The following is an 18,866-nucleotide window of genomic DNA, read 5'->3' as shown; positions in this document are numbered from 1 at the left end:
ACACGATAAAAGTAGAGTGAACATAATGTGCAGAAAAAATGGCTAGGAAGCAAGCGAGCTGGTGAAGATGATGCATATGTAAAACCCCGAGACGAGGGAACACAAAGGGACGTGTTTGTGTCTGTCCCTTCGTGTTCCCCAGTCTTGGGGTTTTACATCATGCATAATGTGCAGGTTTGCATTCACGCTGAAGGGCCGTAGCAGTAATGCATGAAGGCCACTGCTAAGTTGTGTTGAGAAACACCACTTTATGTTTGCCATGTCTAAATGAAACGTACCTGACCTGATCCAAATTAACCGTTCTGAACATGAAAGAACTGATGTTCTGAGGCTGGAACGACACAGAAGGGACAAATACATACAAAGCCTCAATTTGCCTTTGAAATTAACGATGAAAGATGAAAGTTACTGAAAAGGTTAGCCAGCTGTAGGATGGCTAGGATGGATGACAGCTGGCTAACCTTTTCAGTGACTTTCATCTTTAACCGTTCTGAGTCTGGAACACACAAAGAGAAAAACGCAACACACGCCACAACGTTAACAGATAGCAAATGAGCTGTGGCGAGCTCCACCTTGGGACAAAGTCAACAAGTAATTCACCAAAAATTAATGAGCGCCTGAAATGTAGCATCTCTGACTGGTAGCAGGACGGTCCACGTTCAATTCCTGGTGCTAGCACTGACTGGCTTTTTCATGAATTATTTGTTGGAAGTTTCGATGTGCTTGAGAACCATTCGTCAACCATTGTATCCTCATGAGGTGATGAGTGTTTGTCATCCCAAAGGGACTCCCTTTCTGGCATGTGTCCTTATGGATGCTCATCACTGCAGAAAAAAAAAGAATAAAAGGAAAAGCATTTAATGACAAGAAATGGATAGTCGTATTCACTGTATAATGATTGTGCACAACAGAAAGAAGACTTTCGCACAGAAGGCTGTACTTCTTGAGGTCTAACATCAAGTTACAAAATTCCAGAATATATGACATGTTGTAGGGTAGAGAATAAGTAGAGTTATTGAGTTGTCAAGTTGAGTTGAGGGGGGAGTTGTACCCCCTTTTATTTTATCATATATGATTATATAATTATCTTTATGTCTGTACCAACCCTCACTCTCTACATTACAACATGTTTTATATATTCTGGGATTTTGTAACTTCATGTTAGACATTAACAAGAGCAGCCTTGTGCACGAAAGTCTCGTCTCATTAAAATTTAGATGCTCTCAACAGTCTTCTTTCTGTTGTGAATCTCTATCGCAGCATACCTGCACATAGCTGTTCTACGTACTGTGACTTTGCAGTAAGACTATGGACTTTGGGTAAAAGGACTACACAGCACTCCTCAGGTATTTTTGCCTATCGAACAGAATGTATGTATGCAGTATGCACACAGTATTTGTGCACCGGACCCACTAAAAATGTCGTGAATGTGGCATTGCCCACCGCAATGCACCAAGTTGAACACAATTATTGTATTATCCAGGTATTTTAGCTTACATGTCAAGCCAGTACCACATCCAGTGTGAAGTTGTGACAAATAAATAGTTTCCATTTTTCTTAGCGCTCAGAAAACAGACAGTGAATTAATAAGGGTAGACAATGTTAACGTGAATACTGGGCTATTCTTCAATTAAAGATTCACAGATAGTAAAGGCACCTTCCTCAATGGACGTTGATGACACTGAAAATTCTAAAACGTTATCAGAGGCGACATCAGCTTCTGTGTATCAAAGGATTGTATGTCCAACAGTAATCCAGCTAACAGTAACAAAAATGTGCAAAAGACAAATTAACTGAACTAATGTAACGTACCTTCTATATCAGACAGTGAAGCTTGTAACACCGCATCCACAGGAACCACTGTCCAGACACAAAAGTGCTTGAACTGGGAGATAGCAGCTAATCGGAATGGCGACCTTTGTTTTCCACCCTGAAAGCACTGATTGTAACTTTGAGGGCAGATTTAAAAGTGGTGTCAAGATGTCTGCATGCGAGTGCACATGAAAAGTTGAACATAGATGAATACTCAAACTATAACATCACATTGCCATACCTGTTGGTGGAGGTAGACTGCAACTAACGTGTCAGCAATTTCTTCATGCACCAGATGCAAGCCAGATCATGCTTCATTTCCGCCTTCAGCGTGCACCTGTGATAATTCAGCAGTTAGATTATCAACACTATTGTGTTGTTAATCGTGGCTATATCAGAGTAAGCGCAGTAGGCCAGCTGCACAATCGATTCACTAAGCTTGCTATTTTTTATATCTGAACCTCGACTTACCTTTTTTTGCTCTCGTTTTTTGCCTTGATCCGGCGTGGCACGTTCAAAATGTTATGCCTCGGGCACCTCAGATTTTCATCAGACGATTTCGTGCCGAGATTCCAAATTGCCTCTGGAGTCCCGCGTAACCTATGATAACATTCGTGGACGAAATCCTTGCAGTGGAAATTAGCAGGCACCACTGTCAGCCAAGAGCTTCGCACTGCTTGGTCTTTTGGCAGCTTATAATAGGTAACACTTGAATGCTCCGATGAATTGTTCTAACAGCGTAGCACCGTCGCATCTTCGACAACTTCGCCATGCCATATCACGTATCATATCGCTCCAGCCCATAAAAGGCAAGGTCAGAACAAGGAAGTGCACTTTCCAAACGACGCTGTGCGAAAAAAAAAAAAGCATTCACATGCTTTGTTTCCGGCTTAGCAACAACATAACAGCTGCTCGCTTATGTACGATGCACAGAGGAGGAAACGAAAGAAGCCAAGCCAAGAGTCCATGCCAAGCCAAAGACAGATAAACCGAGAGCAGTGACGTCGGTGCGCCCGTGCGCAGGGTTTGCCGACGGTCTGACGGCCGGGCGTGGGAACTAAAAAAACTGTTTTCTAAGAACCTACGAATAGTTGGAGCAAGATATTTCGCACACATATTCAGTGTTCGGTAATGAACACACAGCGCGAGTACCGCTCAGTTCTGCGGCACTTCAAAATCGGCATATCTGACCTTTAAGAAGCCCTACCTCGAATCCTAAAGAAGTTAATTCGGCTTCGTGCTTTTGTACGACAGGCACATCACAACAGTTTGGCGGCATCACTGAAATACAAATTATCCATATGTATTTCGAAACATGTATTGAAGCAATCAGGCTTAGGCGAGCCCTTGGTATATGTGGGTTATGTTGATTGCTAAATGAAATGAAATGAAATGAACAAAACGAGGAGCGCAAGTAATTGAATGATGAGAGTTGAAGAGGCACTAGCAGTGGGGTTCGAATCCACACCCTCGCATTGCCAGTTAGACATGCTACTACATCTCATTTTAATCGTCTCTCACCCTCTCATCCACTACAACGAGCGCAAGTAATTGCATTCTCTCGTGGCGTGTATGACCACGTGTGTTTGTTTTGCTCCACACACACTCCACACACACACAGACACATCACACTTTGCCCACACTAGTGGGCGGGATACGTGGCAGATCACGTGACGATGACGTGGTTCACTATTCCAACGTCCCCCGGGAGATAAAAATTCTCCACAAATCTCTGATGCATCGTCCCCGAGCGGAAGCTAAGCAGGGACAGAAGTGGGAGGGGGCGTTGAAAGAGTCACGTGGGGTAGGCTGATAGCCGGCAAAGGGACACTCCCTATTCTGTAATAGAAGCAGCCAGAGCTACTACCCACTGCGAGCGGAACAGTACAGGCAGCATTGCATATGCGTGAGCAACACAAGCTCAGTTGGGACAGCTATAATACCGCTATTGTGTGATTGTCAAGTTCACCTCTTTTATTGTATGTTCGACAATAATCTTGCTGACAAAAATACGATTTCTAGTGGAACAATTGTTGCTACAAATCCATACGGGCCGCCACACGTGATCTTTATTGGCAGAGAGTGTATTTCGTCATTCTGACGTATTCATTCATCACTTTGACGAGAAACTTCTCGTTCCACACACCTGGCAGTCATTGCGCACCGAGAAATAGCGCGTAATTTTGCTTCTTCCTGCGTTACAATACGAGGGCATTCGAGCTAATGAACGTTGAGTGCGGAATATACCCGTTCCTAGGAGTCTATGAGTACCATAGACATCAACCCCTTTAGTGGCCCTTTAAAGAACAACAAAAGAAACCCGTACCTATTTGAGTATGTTCAAGTGAACAGATTTATCTACATTTTACTGGTGACAGATTTTTCGTATGGCAGTGAACAAATCGAGTTTTTTTTCACTGCAGTACAGCAAATTTATGAAATTTTAATATTTCACAAAATATTTTCCAGTTTTCCTTTAGTGCATGAAAAATACGTTTTCCGCATATTCATCACGCAACGAGCTTGGCTGGCAATTTTTATCTCTCTACACTGAGTAAAAAAAGAAAAAATGATACGGAACATGCACCGAAAACGAAAGCTATTGTACAGTACAAAAGACGTATCATGATGACAGTACTTTGTTTAGAATCAAGGAGGTTTCCACCCTGACGATTTCTAATCTGAAATCCTTTCCGTGAAGAAAGTCGTCACTTCGAAGGCAACCACCGATATGTGGCGCCGTCTAACGTGAGAATGCGGAAATATAACTTTGGAAGCTCGTTTATATCTCTATTATGTCAACCAGAACAAAAGTTGAAGAACAAAAAAAAAAGAACAAAATCCGTTGTGGTAGATGAAGCGATTGGATCGCTTCTTCTGGAATGACAAAGTCAACTCTCAGAAGGTAACGCGTAAGTCACCCATATGATGAGTGATGTTGCATAGAGCCTTGCCTCTTTGGGCTAGACATCGTCCTGTGACCACGCTGTCGCCTTCATGGTGCCTAATTACCTGATGAACGCCTCAAACGTGCCCAGATATCAGTTGTCCTTTATCTATATAGAAAAACTCGCAGCTGTAACGTGCACCAGTGCATGACTTCCGTTATAGCAAACGCAGAAAACACGCCAGCACTGAGTCCAAAGCTACCGACTTTCACGTAAAGTGGAGTGCGCCACCAGGTTAACGCTCGGTATCTACACATAGGCGAGCGCTTGGTTCTCACTGAGTGTTATGCAACACGTAGAGCTTTATAGAATTCAAGAAAGCCTTTTGAGGGGATGTAAATCTGTTGGCGGCTTCACTCGAAGAGTTCAGTTTTTTTTTTTTTTTTTTAACTTTACGGGAGAAATCATCGCGCTCCTGAACCCCTCCGGAGCTAAAGACTGTGGGCTCGAGTCCCAGGAGGGCGTTTCTTTGCAACTGTTTCCTTTAAAAGTTCGCGTCGAGCAAGTGCAATCTATCACCTTTATACCACTGTTGTTTATGGTATATGTTATGCTATATTACCAGTAAATTTTGTTGTCCATTGTGTCAACCTGGTGTTTTCATCTTTTTTCGTCATAATACGTGTAAGCGTACATTCTAACATAAAACAGGATCCCGTGTTGACCAACACTGCGCACCCGCAACTGCTACTTTCGCGGTTGCGCAAGGTTTTCATTGTCATAACCAGTTTTCACATTTTTTTGTTTTTATTTTTTCTCGAAGCTACGCTTCTTTGTACAGCGACTTGCAATCCAACAAAACTGAGTGCAAAAGACGTAATTATTCCTAGAACTGACACTGGAATGTGGGAAATTATGGAATTTCGAGTATTGAGAAACATTGAGTTCTGAAGCAGAATTGTGATAGAACTATTGACTACAAGTATCGATTTAAGGCCTCGGCACTTCACCGACATACATCGATGTAGCGAACCCCGTTTTAAAACGAACTTATTTTTTCACATTCTCTCGCAGAAACCAACAAATGAACAGAGCGGTGTCCTTGTTCTCCCAAAGCTGCCTCTTCTTGCGCGGTTGCTACAGGCTTCTCCCCTTCAGAGAGATGGCAAAGTCATCGATATCCGGGCCGCGCGGTGAGGGGTTATAGAAAGTGGTGTGGCGACGCCGAAAAGGGAGGATTGAAAACTGGACAGAAGGATGTATCAAGCACGAAAATGGCAAGACGGCGTGGCACCGCTCGTCGTTGACAGCCGATGATGCAGTGAAAGTGGCGGTCCCGATGACGTCCCCGTTTAGCAAGGACAGATGAATAGAGGTATGGATAAGCAGGCGTGTTACCACAGGGAAGATAGGCGTCTTTTTAAGCCTTTAGGTTGGTAAAGGCCGAATTAAAGCGTTCACAGATGTTGATGCGTCGACGGTAACCGATCAACTCCCGTGGGGTCTCTCGCGCCCATCGCTTTTGTGGATGGACGATGCCACGGCCAAGAAGATGATTGGTCAGTGACAGTGATGATGATTGTGAGGCTGCTTCTCAAATGTGGCGTCGAGAACGGGGGATTTATTGGCAATAAGGCAGAAAAAAGGAATATGGCAGATAATCAGGCAGCACGCCGGCTTGCTATTCCCTAACAAAAGAATGAAAAAATGAAGTAGAACGGGATTTGTAGACACGACCGTTTCAAAGGTCAGGCGGCGGAAGGTAGGTCGCCATCAGGCGGTCTACGGGAATTATGTCCGAATTGCCCGTGATGTTGACACGGAAATGCTGAACGAGAAAGAACAGGAAAAAGAAGGCCGTCGTAAGAGGGTTGAACGAACGGATGAAGAAATGAGTACAGGCTTGTAGATCCGGGCTGATGAAGAGGGTTCTAAGCTGCTGCTGAGGGCGAGGGGTTGGAAGAAGGCTCTCATGAAGAGGCGTAGCTGCTCCACAGAATCAGCAGCCCCTGGAACTGTTTGTGGATCGGGAGTCTACAAATTCTCCGGCAATGCGGCCGTACACAAGCTCCGCTGCGGAGGTACCGATGTCCGTCTTGTAGGTGACATGCATTCTGAGGAGCACAACGGGAAGGCTGTTCGTCCACGAGGCACTACTGGATGCAGTGTGGGGGACATACAGGGCGTCCGCAGACGCATGGGAAGCCGTAGTGCGTGTATAGTGATTTATACGAAAGGTGAAGGGAAATCGGTTGGAAGAGCGTTAAAGTGCAATAATGCCTCGTGGCCGTCTTAATGATCCCGCCACATCAATAGTAACGCCAAAGGGTCTAGCTATCTGTTGCGCTGTTTGGAATTAGAACGTCAAGTGCCAATCCGGAGGTTCGTCTTTCCTTCCTCCGAAGCAGCGGAAAACGTTAAGGGTACGCCACTTCCATCACATCCAATGGACTACTTTCACAACTGCTTATGCGCGTGCGATGTTGCGCCGATGACTTTGGATGCATCGGACAAGGATATCTCCGTGTTCAATAGATGGCGTAGGATGAGGACGTCAGATAAAGTCCCTGAACACTAAAAGTAGCGACAACTCCTCCTCTCCTCCCCCCACCATCTCGCTTCTCTCCCTTCGCCTCGACAGTGGCGCCTGGATTGGTACATCGTAGCAGACGACAGCCGTGTTATAGCCGTGTTCAGGCAAACAAAACATTACTAAAGAAACAAAGGGAAAGGGTGCAGGCTAGCTGGTATAGATCCAAGAAGAAGACCGAGTGACACGGACACAGAAGGTGGGGGGGGGGGGGGGGGGCACGACACACGTAGGTTCTCAGACACAGCAGTAAATTTATTGCTTCGTCTCTACTTAAAAGCTAAAAATCTTCGAAGGGGTGCGAGAGGGATAAAAGACGCATTGCTAACTACGTTTCCCCTGGTGGCAATCTCCAAGGATTCCCGAAACAACCTTCGGTGTGCGTAGGGTTCCCACGCAAGCACTGTAGTGTCCTTGAAGCAAGGCTGGTAACCTTTACAATCCCGTAAATGATCTACCAGTTCCGAAGACCCGGCCATTCTTTCAACATTTGCTGCATGTTCCCTAATCCGGTCATTGAGGCACCGGCGCGTCTGGCCAACGTACACAAAGCCGCACTCAAGGGGAATAGAATACACAACGTTCTGCTTGCAAGGAACAAAAGGCTTCCTGTTCCTCACGCCACAAGATTCAGATTTAGAGCTGAAGGGGGTCAGACGACTTAATTTAAAGGCGTTGGAAAAAACAACTTTTTGACGACTTAAATGACCTGACCTCTGACCCCCTTCAGCTCTAAATCTGAATCTTGTGGCGTGAGGCACAGGAAGCCTTTTGTTCCTTCCAAGCAGAACGTTGTGTATTCGGGTGTTGTTTCCAATGCAGCCCCCAATAGACGGATTATCTCCGATGAATAGAAGGATTAGCCATTGTGTAGGGTACACCACTAGATGGCGCTACGAGCGACGCCTCACCACTAGGGGCCGCTGCTGTCGCATTACGCGGATGACGTCATTGCTCCTTCGGGGAGCATGGTGAGAGATAGCGGAAGGCATTGGATGGCAATGCGAAATAGAACTTGGCCTTCGGGAGAGGAAAATCAGTTGCACTGCGCATGCGCTAGAAGTGATGTCTCGTGTCTCACTTTGCCGCCGCCGTGCCGTCTGCTCGCTTCGCCTGCGCATGCGCTAGCACACAGCGGTTTGTTTGCTTGAGGATGAGATTTGTGGTTTGTGGTAGCGGTGAAGCAACTTTGCCAAATATTCCGTTCAAGTTCCTCGCTGGATGTCCCGCTCGTCCGTCGATGTTCAACAAGGTGAGGGAACGTTTCAGCAACGCCTGCGAGTTTCATGCTCGCGGTTCAAAAGGTGAGGGCGTCTGCACAAAATTGTAAAATGGGCCGCTCTGTTACTACAGATGCAACAAGTGCCAGTCCACTTTTTCTCAGCTGCACCCTCTCAGTTCAGGCAGCAGCAGTACCAGGTGTATGTACATAACTTCCAAGACACACGAGTGCAATTCTGAAGCTGGTAAGTACGTCTCATGCTACACACCATTCGCGTTCAACGCACTTGTTTTGCATGTGTTGTAGCACATGATTCAGTGGCATAAACCGGTAGACTGGTGCGTAATGTACACCCATAGTGCCAAGTTGGACTAATTCTGGTGACGTGTTCGTAAAATCTGCGTAATCGGACTGTCTAATTGTCACCTGTTCCATCTTAACACCGAAGTCGGTATATGAGTAAGAAATATCGTGGTTTCGGCAATTATCAGTAATCTTTCGTTGTGCTTAATGATTCCTATTATTTTGTATTTGTGTTTTTACTCAGAATTATCATTCTATTCTTAACTGGAGCAACAAAATTACCAAACACATGAGGATTGTGTTGAAACTGAGGACATTGCTTATTTTTACTGATTTCAGATTTTCAGCCATGGAGAGAAGAAATGCAGGATGCAGCCAAGAGTCATTTTACTAAAGGCACAGGGGTAAAACGATTGAAAGATGGAGGTTTAAAGTGTTATTATATTTGTAACTGATTGGATGTTTTTATAGAGAGGACACATCAAAGGAAAAGGTCCATCAAATCACAATGTTCCGTCAGGCGTGGGGACACCTGCCTTGCTGATATGTCTGCAATGTTCCAAACTGGCAAGGTCTCATTTGTCTTCCAAGCTTCCTATTATGCACATGATTTTGGGGCTGTCCTACACCCCACTTACAAAAACAGAGGAAGATGTAATAGAGGCAGCCCGTGCAGGGGGGGGGGGGGGGGGTATATGTTTATTCACACAAAAGGAGATGTCAGCCAGGCAAGTGCCAGCTTGCTACTCCTTAAAAAATGAAGAAGAAAAGAACAGGTACGGGAGAAGCCGCGATGGCAACGATGTGCTGCGGGCGTACAGGCACTTGCAAAACACTATGTTGTACTGGAATGTCCTTTTTTACCTTCCAGAAACTATTTGTTTATGTTAGGGAAACTACGTGACGGCATTGCACTCAGTGTACTATGCAGCTCAGTATTCGGGGTGTGCTGGATGGCACGTTTCAAAGGATCCAATTCACCTCACTACAAGGCAGTACCTGTACATCACCATGAGGGACTATAATATATGTTACAGTGAGAGGAAACACGATGACAACCAAACCAGTGTTGCCTTGTTGGTCAGTTCTATCAGAGCCCAAACAAACAGTCCAGTGCTTTCCCTCACACACAAAGGCAAGAAGGATGATCCTACTGTCTTTCAACGAGGAAATACTGACTTGTTGCAAGATGAGGATTTCTTGCTAGTTCTCATGACAGGCATGCAAAAACAGCTGTTAAGGCATTTGGGCACCAACAAAAGTGTGATGAACACAGGAGGAGCAGGAAAGCTAGCTGGTGTTGACTTGATGTTAATGCCGAAGTGTACACTTTCTTTTTACCCGTCTCTCCTTCACTTCGTGTATTAAAGCTTCATTGCTGGTTCGTGTGTTTGTGTTCGTCTCGTCCCGTGTTCGTCCTGTGCTTTCCCTCAAACTCAAGGCAATGTTAACATCAAAAGAAAAGTGTGCATAGATTCTACACATAGCACCACAGATGGGTCATTCTATGTGATAGTTGTGTACTGCCACTTCATACATTTTGGGTAATGGTTCAGTGAAACACTTTACAGCCATGCATGCTCTCCTGCATTGACTTTTCAACTGAAGACAATATGTCCCATTTTTAGCTTGGTGTGGGGTATATTACAGCAGGTAAATACATTTAAGTGTGGTGATATACATACACATAACACACATAATTGGCAATTTGTATATCCTATAAAGTGCTCTGACCTGAGAAATCTTGTGGAAAAAATTGTGTTAATATTCTGCCAATAAGAAGTGGAATAAACTTTCCACTCACTGCACTAGGCAGTTTGTTTTATTCCGTGTGTTTATATCTCTCCAGTACTGAGTACTCTCTTGCAATATAACGAGACAACTGCCCCTGACTGATGGTATTGTTTTCTTCAGCTGCAACAGATGCTTTTTACCATGAAAATACTAACATCAGTTGGCATTCCATAAAACCTTGGTGAGCTCAACCTTGGTCAGCTTGGTGTGCTCAAAGCCGCTGTGTGTATTCTTGTGAATGATTTATCTAAGGAAATGTACACCCTTCCAACATCCATCAGCAAACTCTTCATGACTATATATAATGCATAATTATTTCATTAGATTAAAGGAAAAATATATTGGCATCACACCAGCTCAATTGCCGTCTTTCGTTATCATCAAAAATATGGTGGCCGGGGTACATGACTCTCATCAACATTTTGATAATGTAATTCGCATACAATGCTCAATCATTTTAAAATTCTTCATGCACATCATTACGCCTTGTATATTCAAGTTGGCTTCTACTTTGTCTCATGGTAGTGTTGGCTATCCGTGCGGTAGCCAGAAAATATTATGGGGGGTTCTATGGGGACCTCCCAGATGCACTAGTAAACGTACGATCTTGGCTATGCAATGCTAAACCTGCTGTGATACTGCGAAACAAAAATGCCAAACAACTCCGCTTTGTCTCAACAAAGGTGCAAGGAGTTAAAACGGGTGCAGCTATGTGAAAGCAGCTATGTGTTCGAACAGCGACTGGGAATTCAGAAGATCATACTATGTGCGTGAAAATAACTAACACAATCACATATGTTTGTATGTTCATGTGTCTTGCCTCAGCAAATGAGTTCCAATGTATGCTTGATTGCATTTATTTAGCATTTGTTACAAGAGAGCAAAAGTCCTCAAGATATTGCAAATCTATATTGTAAATCTACTCAGTATTGGCCAGTTAGATCACACAACTTGGTTGATTCATTTTATCAAGCTTTGTTTCACACCTCAAGGAAACGTAGCTCTTCGGTAACCTCAGTGAGCCAAACACGCAGTCCAGGTCCAGTTTTGGATATTTTTACTGGTCTCGTTAGCAATACATCGTTCCAAAATACCACAAATTCCAGCTGGACACTATATCAATGAGCCTGTAGGACAGGACAACCAGAGACCAGCAGAGGAGAATGTTTATTCTGGCAGGGTGCTGCCGGTGGACTGACGGCCAGAGAGCCGAGAAGCGCGGGCCGGAAAAGAAAAGGGAGCGCGCGATAGATGGCACGGCCGGATGTCGTCGTTGTCGTCACCACATGCCTGTTGCCTTGCACCTCATCGGAGCGGCTCCCTGCTGGCTAGCAGGAAGATATCGAATAAGAAACAGGTGAGTGGCTGTTCTGTCCACCTCTCAGTGTGTGTGGCCACTCCTGTTTGCTGCTAGAGTGTCACTCCCATGAAGAAATGCAACACCCTGGTCCTCCATAAACTTTTGTCCCAATCTGTTAGAATATTGATGCACAGATGGTGTGAAGAAAGCCATAGTAGCAGGGCAGTTTTCAACCAGATTCCAAGAGTGTGCCAAGCAGCAGGAAATACACCCAGCCAGAGGATTTCTGTTGAATTCATGTTTAAGGACCTTCACATCTACATCATTTACTCATGAATGCAACACTGTCATTTGACAACACATGACAGTCCATTAATGCTTTGAACATGAATTGAGCTTTACCCTCTGGTTGGGCATGAAACAATGAATCTTTCAACAGCTCATGACCCACAGTTTGAGAAACACTGGTGTACGCATTCGTCCCAACAATAATCTGGCATCCTTCAAAAACACCATCAAACAGGACTTTTCTGCTGATACGTAGGGTGACATGCAATTACTTTTTGATGATTTGCATTTCTCTTTGTTCATTTGCTATTTGTTTCTAATACTTGTCATGTGTTCTTGGTATTTCTGTTCCCCTCAAATTGTGTAGACATTTGCACTGACTGTGTCTTGGACTGTTCAACAGGGCTTGCCCACTATCAGTATCAGTGTATACTGTCATGGAATACCAATAAATACCAGAAAACTGAAAAAAAAAATAAAAAATCTGAAGCACATCTGTCTGACTGATTCCTCTAACAACCTCCTGACAAATGCTCGATGAATGATAGTTCATGTCACCACTCCTTGTGGACAGAAACAAGCTGTAACAGGCCGAGGAAGTTTAGATGATGTGGTGAACCTACGAGTTTGTTGTTGCCTTGAATGGGCAATCATCTCAGAGGTAAACCTTATTTATGTTGACTACTGCCTTCAAAGTCTAACTATAAATTCTTTGTTCTGAACTTGTCTTGGTACACCGGAGTTCAGAAGCAAGAGCAGCCTTTTGGGAAGAAATAGGCAGCAAAATCTCAAATTGGAACACTGACCTTACCGAGCAGTGTTTGTTAGTTGTCGGGGTTGTACGATGTGCAGCTTGGTACAAATCTTTACGGACCACCATGGTGTCACATTTCTCCATTGGAGTGACACCCTAGCATCAAACAAGAGCGGACGCACATACTGAGAGATAGACCCGTTTCTTATTCGATCTTTTGCTGGTAGCTGGCAGGGGACCGCTCCGATGAAGAAAGGCGTAGTGCCGTGAACTTTTGTCTCGGGCTGTACACGCTGTTGTGTTGTACTCATACAAATTCTGAAATGCATGCCACTTCTTAGAGAATCTTTGGAAATTTGAAACCATTATGCCTTAATTGTCAGCTCTGATCATGAGCGAGATGGTAGGGGGCCCCTTAGGAATGTCCCGTTGTGTCCTGGAACCTTGCCAGTCTGGAACAATGCAGACGAATCATCAATGCAGGTTGCCCCATGCCTGACGGAACCTTATGATTTTATGGACCGTTTTCCTCTGACGTTCTTCTCTGTAAAAGCACCCGATCAGTTACAAATATAACAACACTTTAAACCTCCATCTTTCAATCTTTTTACCCCTGTGCCTTTAGTAAAATGACTCTTGGCTGCATCCTGCATTTCTTCTCTCCATGCCTGAAAATCTGAAATCAGTAAAAATAAGCAATGTCCTCAGTTTCAACACAATCCTCATGTGTTTGGTAATTTTGTTGCTCCAGTTAAGAATACAGTATGATAATTCTCAGTAGAAACACAAATACAAAGTAATAGGAACCATTAAGCACAACGAAAGATTACTGATAACTGCCGAAACCACGATATTTCGTACTCATATACCGCGACCAGGTGACAAATAGACAGTCCGATTACACAGATTTCACGAACACGTCACCAGAATTAGTGCAACTTGGCAATATGGGTGTACATTACGCACCAGTGTGCCGGTTTATGCCACTGAATTACTTGCTACAACACATGCAAAATAAGAGCGCTGAACGCGAATGGTGTGTAGCATGAGACGTACTTACCAGCTTCAGAATTGCACTCGTGCGTCTTTCACTTGGAAGTTGTGTACCTACATTCACCTGGTGCTGTTGCTGCCTGGACTGAGAAGGTGCAGCTGAGAAAAAGTGGACTGGCACTTGCTGCATCTGTAGTAACAGAGCGGCCCATTTTACAATTTTGTACAGACGCCCTCACCTTTTGAACCGCGAGCATGAAACTCGCAGGCGTTGCTGAAACGTTCCCTCACCTGTTGAACATCGACGGACGAGCGGGACATCCAGCGAGGAACTTGAACGGAATATTTGGCAAAGTTGCTTCACCGCTACCACAAACCACAAACACAAATCTCATCCTCAAGCAAACAAACAGCTGTGTGCTAGCGCATGCGCACGCGAAGCGAGCAGACGGCACGGCGGCAGCAAAGAGAGACACGTGACATCCCTTCTAGCGCATGCGCAGCGCAACTGATTTTCCTCTCCCGAAGGCCAAGTGAAATAGAGCGCCCCCTTGTGTGAGGCTGTGGTGGCTACAAACGACAACGCACCTCCCCGCCCTCGCTTTTGCCGACGATATCGTGCTCCTAGCGAGGACGTCACAAGATCTACAACACCTATTGAACCTATGCACAAAGACGGCAGAGCTTAACGGAATGAAATTTAGCAAGGAGAAAACACAATGGATGAAGATAGGAAGGAACAGCGCCAGCAGCGAGACTTTTTCCCTTCAAAATTTCGTGATCACCCACACAAATGAATACAAATATCTAGGTGTACTCCTGCAAAACCAGCCAGACTACTTGGAAAAATACGAAAAATCAATTATTGCTAATACGAACAGGAAGAAAGGTCATATATGGCATCTTGCTCGACACTCCTATAACCCATACTCAGTTGGGAAACTCCTATGGAAAACTGTAGCTGTACCGGCTGCAACATATGCGAATGAAGCCCTCTGCTACAGCACAACTACCATAAAGGCGCTTGAACGGCAGCAAAGAGAAATTGGAAAGTGGATCCTCAGAGGAAACATGGCCACCGCCAACACAGCCATTGAGGGAGAGATAGGGTGGTCTAGATTCGAGTACCGAGATGCGCGGTCAAAGACACGTTACCTAGGAAGACTCATCCATCTACCAGAAGGCAGGTATGCGAGACGACTCTTTGAACACGTAAGATACACTGGCATCAGAACAGAATGGGTAAAACGCATTGGCCGAATAGACTCCAAATATAGCAGAGGCACCCGCCGTCAGACGACGAAAAACTCAATTGAATGGAATCGGTGCATAAACAAAGAGATGAAGAAAATTGAAAATGAAGACTGGAACCAGCGCTACAAAGAAACAAAGCCTAGCTCTCTACAACAGCTACAAAAGTACACCGGCCCCGTCCAACGCCTACAGAGGAGACCGCCAAAGCGGCTTATTATTCCAGGCCAGGACGGGCGCACTCCTGACAAGGCAAAGATTGGCCCAGCTATTCCGCCACAACGAGACAACGTGCATCCTGTGCGGCGAGGAAGAAGAAGACATCGGACATGTCTTATTTAGATGTCCAGCCACAATGGCCACCAGACCTGAGGGAGCAGACATCGCAACAGCGCTTGGCTTAACGACTCCACCAGACGACGGCAGTGCCAGTGACATCGTGGAGACCACAAGGCGACACCTGACGAACTGGGACAGACTAACAGCGAGTGCTCTTCGCGCAAAACCACACAACGGACCAACTTAGCGACTCTAAATCATTTGTATTTTTTTTTCTTCCTTTTATTTTAGTGCCGGTGGATCCTGACAGGGAAACTGCCCCGACTCAAAGGGGACAAGGCACAACCTAAACCTAAACCTAAACCTGGCGCTGCGGGCGACAGGGCAGACGCTCTCGGTGGCGGCTCTCCACGGCGTTGTTATGGTCTCGTGACCGCGATACGCGGCGTCGGCGGCAAAAGGGTTTTGGGTCCAGCGTTGTGTGTGTACGAGTCTTTGAGCGAGTTTATATTAATCTCACTCCATTTATTGTTCAAGTGATGGTTGTTGTTTGAGAGCTCAATTTCTATGCTGTGAGATAGGGGTGTACGGCACGCATACGGCATACGACAATATAAATAAATAAATATAAACAAAAGGACGTGTACGATAAATTACGCCATATTATTATGGCTTCCCGTGTTGCTACACTTTGCATTATAAAGGCGCTTTCGCGAACCAGTCCATTCACAAACAGCCGTGTGCATCGCGTCGTGTATATTAGACTTGGATACTTTCCTTTTAATTGCCTAATAACGCTTTTGCGACTCGAGCGTGTATATTAGCAGGCTCCAGACTCGCGCAATATTATGTTGGTGATGGTGCATATGTTCAGACAAGAGTTGAGGAAAGTTGTTCCCCCTATTTGCTTTATGTATTTATTCACTTCAGTATATCATTCTCACATACTAGTTTAAATTTAATTAGCGATTAGTAATACTGCAGTATAAACAATTTAGCACACTACAGTGCTGTAAGATATATTGTAAGCACCTTATGGCTGCAGAATCACTGGGTGGATATCTGTAAAATTTTAGTGCCTTCTTTTCTGTGGTGGTCACTGTCACTAATAGGGATTCAGTTGAGTGTTGTGGCAATTCCAATGTAAACAGTCATCTGCTATATTGGAAAGTGAGTGATTATGGTCAAACAAGTCAAAATAAACATGATACCTTCTACAATACCATCTGGGATTCCTAAATGTCAGTATGACAAGGTATGAAGAAATGTTAACGTAGTGCATGCTATCCAAAGCAAGTTCTTCCACATCCATCCCCCCATCTACACACACTCAGAAAACAAAAACAAAAAAGCGGGTCTTGGATTTACCTCTGGTAACATAATTTAACTACACAAATGCAGATACGTGCACTCAAACACATTTGCAAGGAAAGCATGACGATTATTGCAGTTGCAACGGTCATGTCAGTAGGTCATGTACATCTTGGTATTTTTGAAATTTCTCAAACATTTCCATAGCTTTTATATTCAACGTTCTGGACATCTAGTGTGCAACACCTGATATCGAATTAAAATCTGAGCCAGTATGGGGTCATGAACACACCGGTGTAAACTGAGCAACAATAAGGTAGCTTCAGCTTATACTAACGGCCCATCACCTCATTTGAAGCAGATCAGGAATGTTAAGGCTGAACTTTTTTCCATTGACGCCATGTTCCTTCAGTGTGATAAGTCTGGTAAATTTGCTGTTTTGCCCAGTGCAATATACTTGAACAAGGTCAATTCTGCTATTGGTGATCTTTTCACTCCGTTTCGTGATTCGTTACAAAAGTACAAGTCTTCTATTCTAAGCATTTTCGCCAAGGCGAACCACCAAATGTCCAAACTTGTTGTAAACTGCAAGTGCTCTGAGCTATCGGTCAAGTTCCTTTTAAAATACCACAAACCGCAGATGCCTCTTCGTGTCGTTGTGAGTGAAATTGGTACCTGGCAGAAACTCGTTGCAAAATTTATCCAACGCGGACTAAAAGTTCTACGGCTTCCTGGTTCTCTCTCGCTACGGAATTCTGAGGAACCGATCGAGACCTCAGAGCCCTTCCACGGTGCTCTGGTAACTATGTTTTCCTTTGATATAAAATATTTGTATTACTCGCTGAACGTAAAGGTTCTACTCAGGACAGTCAGACATTTTATTGAAGATCAGTTGGTTGTTCTTCAGTCTGAAGTTGGTCTTTCCTGTGATGATTTTCTCAGTATTCTAGAGTGTTATTTGAAATCGACTGTTACCTCTGTTGACAATTGTTTGTTCGTTCAGAAAAATGGTGTATGCATTGGGTCCGCGGTTGCTCCTGTCTTATCAGAAATTTATCAAAATACCTTGGACATTGAGCTGGGCAAGCTTACGAGTTATGGGAGCCAAAAGCGTGTTTTGATTCGTCGGTTTGTTGATGACATCATTGTTATCTCTGATGCTGGTTCTATATGTGTGGATTCTACCTTACAGTTTGTTAGTACAGTAGCACTCGAGTTAAAGTTTTGTGTAGAGAAACCCTCTCATGGGATGCTGAGGTTCCTGGACCTCACATTTCATTGTAACCCGGGTTTTTGTTGGTCATATGGAAAAGAAAACTGCAAGCCGGTCCTGCCCTACTCAGGCGCACATTCTAAACTTGTTAACTTCGGTGTTTGTACATCCCTCTTGAATGCTGCAACGAAGAAAAGCTCTTTTCATTTTGTTTGGAGTAGTTTGCGGAAGCAATGTGAAAGACTCACGCAGGCCGGGTATGACAACCGGGATGACGCCGAAATAAATCATGTAAAAATAAATCGTTCAAAAATAAATCTCTTAAATATCAAATTTGCAAAATAAACTCTTCAATATAAATCATGAGAAAAGCCACGCTGTCGAAATAAACTCCGAAAAATAAACTTTGTAGAATAAACGCTTCGAAATAAATATTTTAACATCCATCGTCCCTGATTGGTGGACAGCCGACGGCTCTACGTCCGCCGCGGAAAATAGTACCCTCCTCGCGCTTGGGGCTAGCCAGGGCTATAACTGTGAACGAGGATTTCGGTACACCGGAAGTAGGTTGTCTGTCTGTATGTGATCCGTGACAAGTTTTGCCAACTTAGTAGGGGGGCGGGGGGCTGATATCATTCGGAATGACTGATGCCCGGGAGCGTATTATACAGTGAAGTTCTGTTTTAGCAGTGCAAGTAACGCACGACGTCGGTGTAATATAGTCTAATATAGAGCCGACTATCAGGAGAGTTTGGCCATTCTTTGGTATGTTTTCAGATTTTGCGTTTCTCTTTTTCGTGTGCATGCGCGCTTTCTTGGCCTTTTTTGGCCTATTTTACCAGTGCGAATGACCGTCGCCGCGCAATCC

General features: G+C 44.5%; 2 long non-coding RNA genes across 2 annotated transcripts; one reads left to right on the top strand and one right to left on the bottom strand.

Annotated features, from left to right (window-relative positions):
- The first annotated feature begins 8,618 nt into the window (after positions 1-8,618).
- LOC135373115 (uncharacterized) lies at positions 8,619-9,483 on the top strand. The gene is made up of 3 exons (XR_010416288.1): positions 8,619-8,756; positions 9,155-9,219; positions 9,287-9,483. It is a non-coding gene; the product is annotated as an uncharacterized LOC135373115 (long non-coding RNA).
- A 4,023-nt stretch (positions 9,484-13,506) lies between these two features.
- LOC135373090 (uncharacterized) lies at positions 13,507-14,399 on the bottom strand. The gene is made up of 3 exons (XR_010416273.1): positions 14,236-14,399; positions 14,012-14,134; positions 13,507-13,627 (listed from the first exon to the last, which is right to left on the bottom strand). It is a non-coding gene; the product is annotated as an uncharacterized LOC135373090 (long non-coding RNA).
- Positions 14,400-18,866: the final 4,467 nt, after the last annotated feature.

Source organism: Ornithodoros turicata, unplaced genomic scaffold (genome assembly GCF_037126465.1).
Source record: "Ornithodoros turicata isolate Travis unplaced genomic scaffold, ASM3712646v1 Chromosome21, whole genome shotgun sequence".
NCBI classification, from domain to species: Eukaryota; Metazoa; Arthropoda; class Arachnida; order Ixodida; family Argasidae; genus Ornithodoros; species Ornithodoros turicata.
Note: the sequence above shows the minus strand (reverse complement) of the source record. Positions and strands in the feature narration are given on the sequence as shown.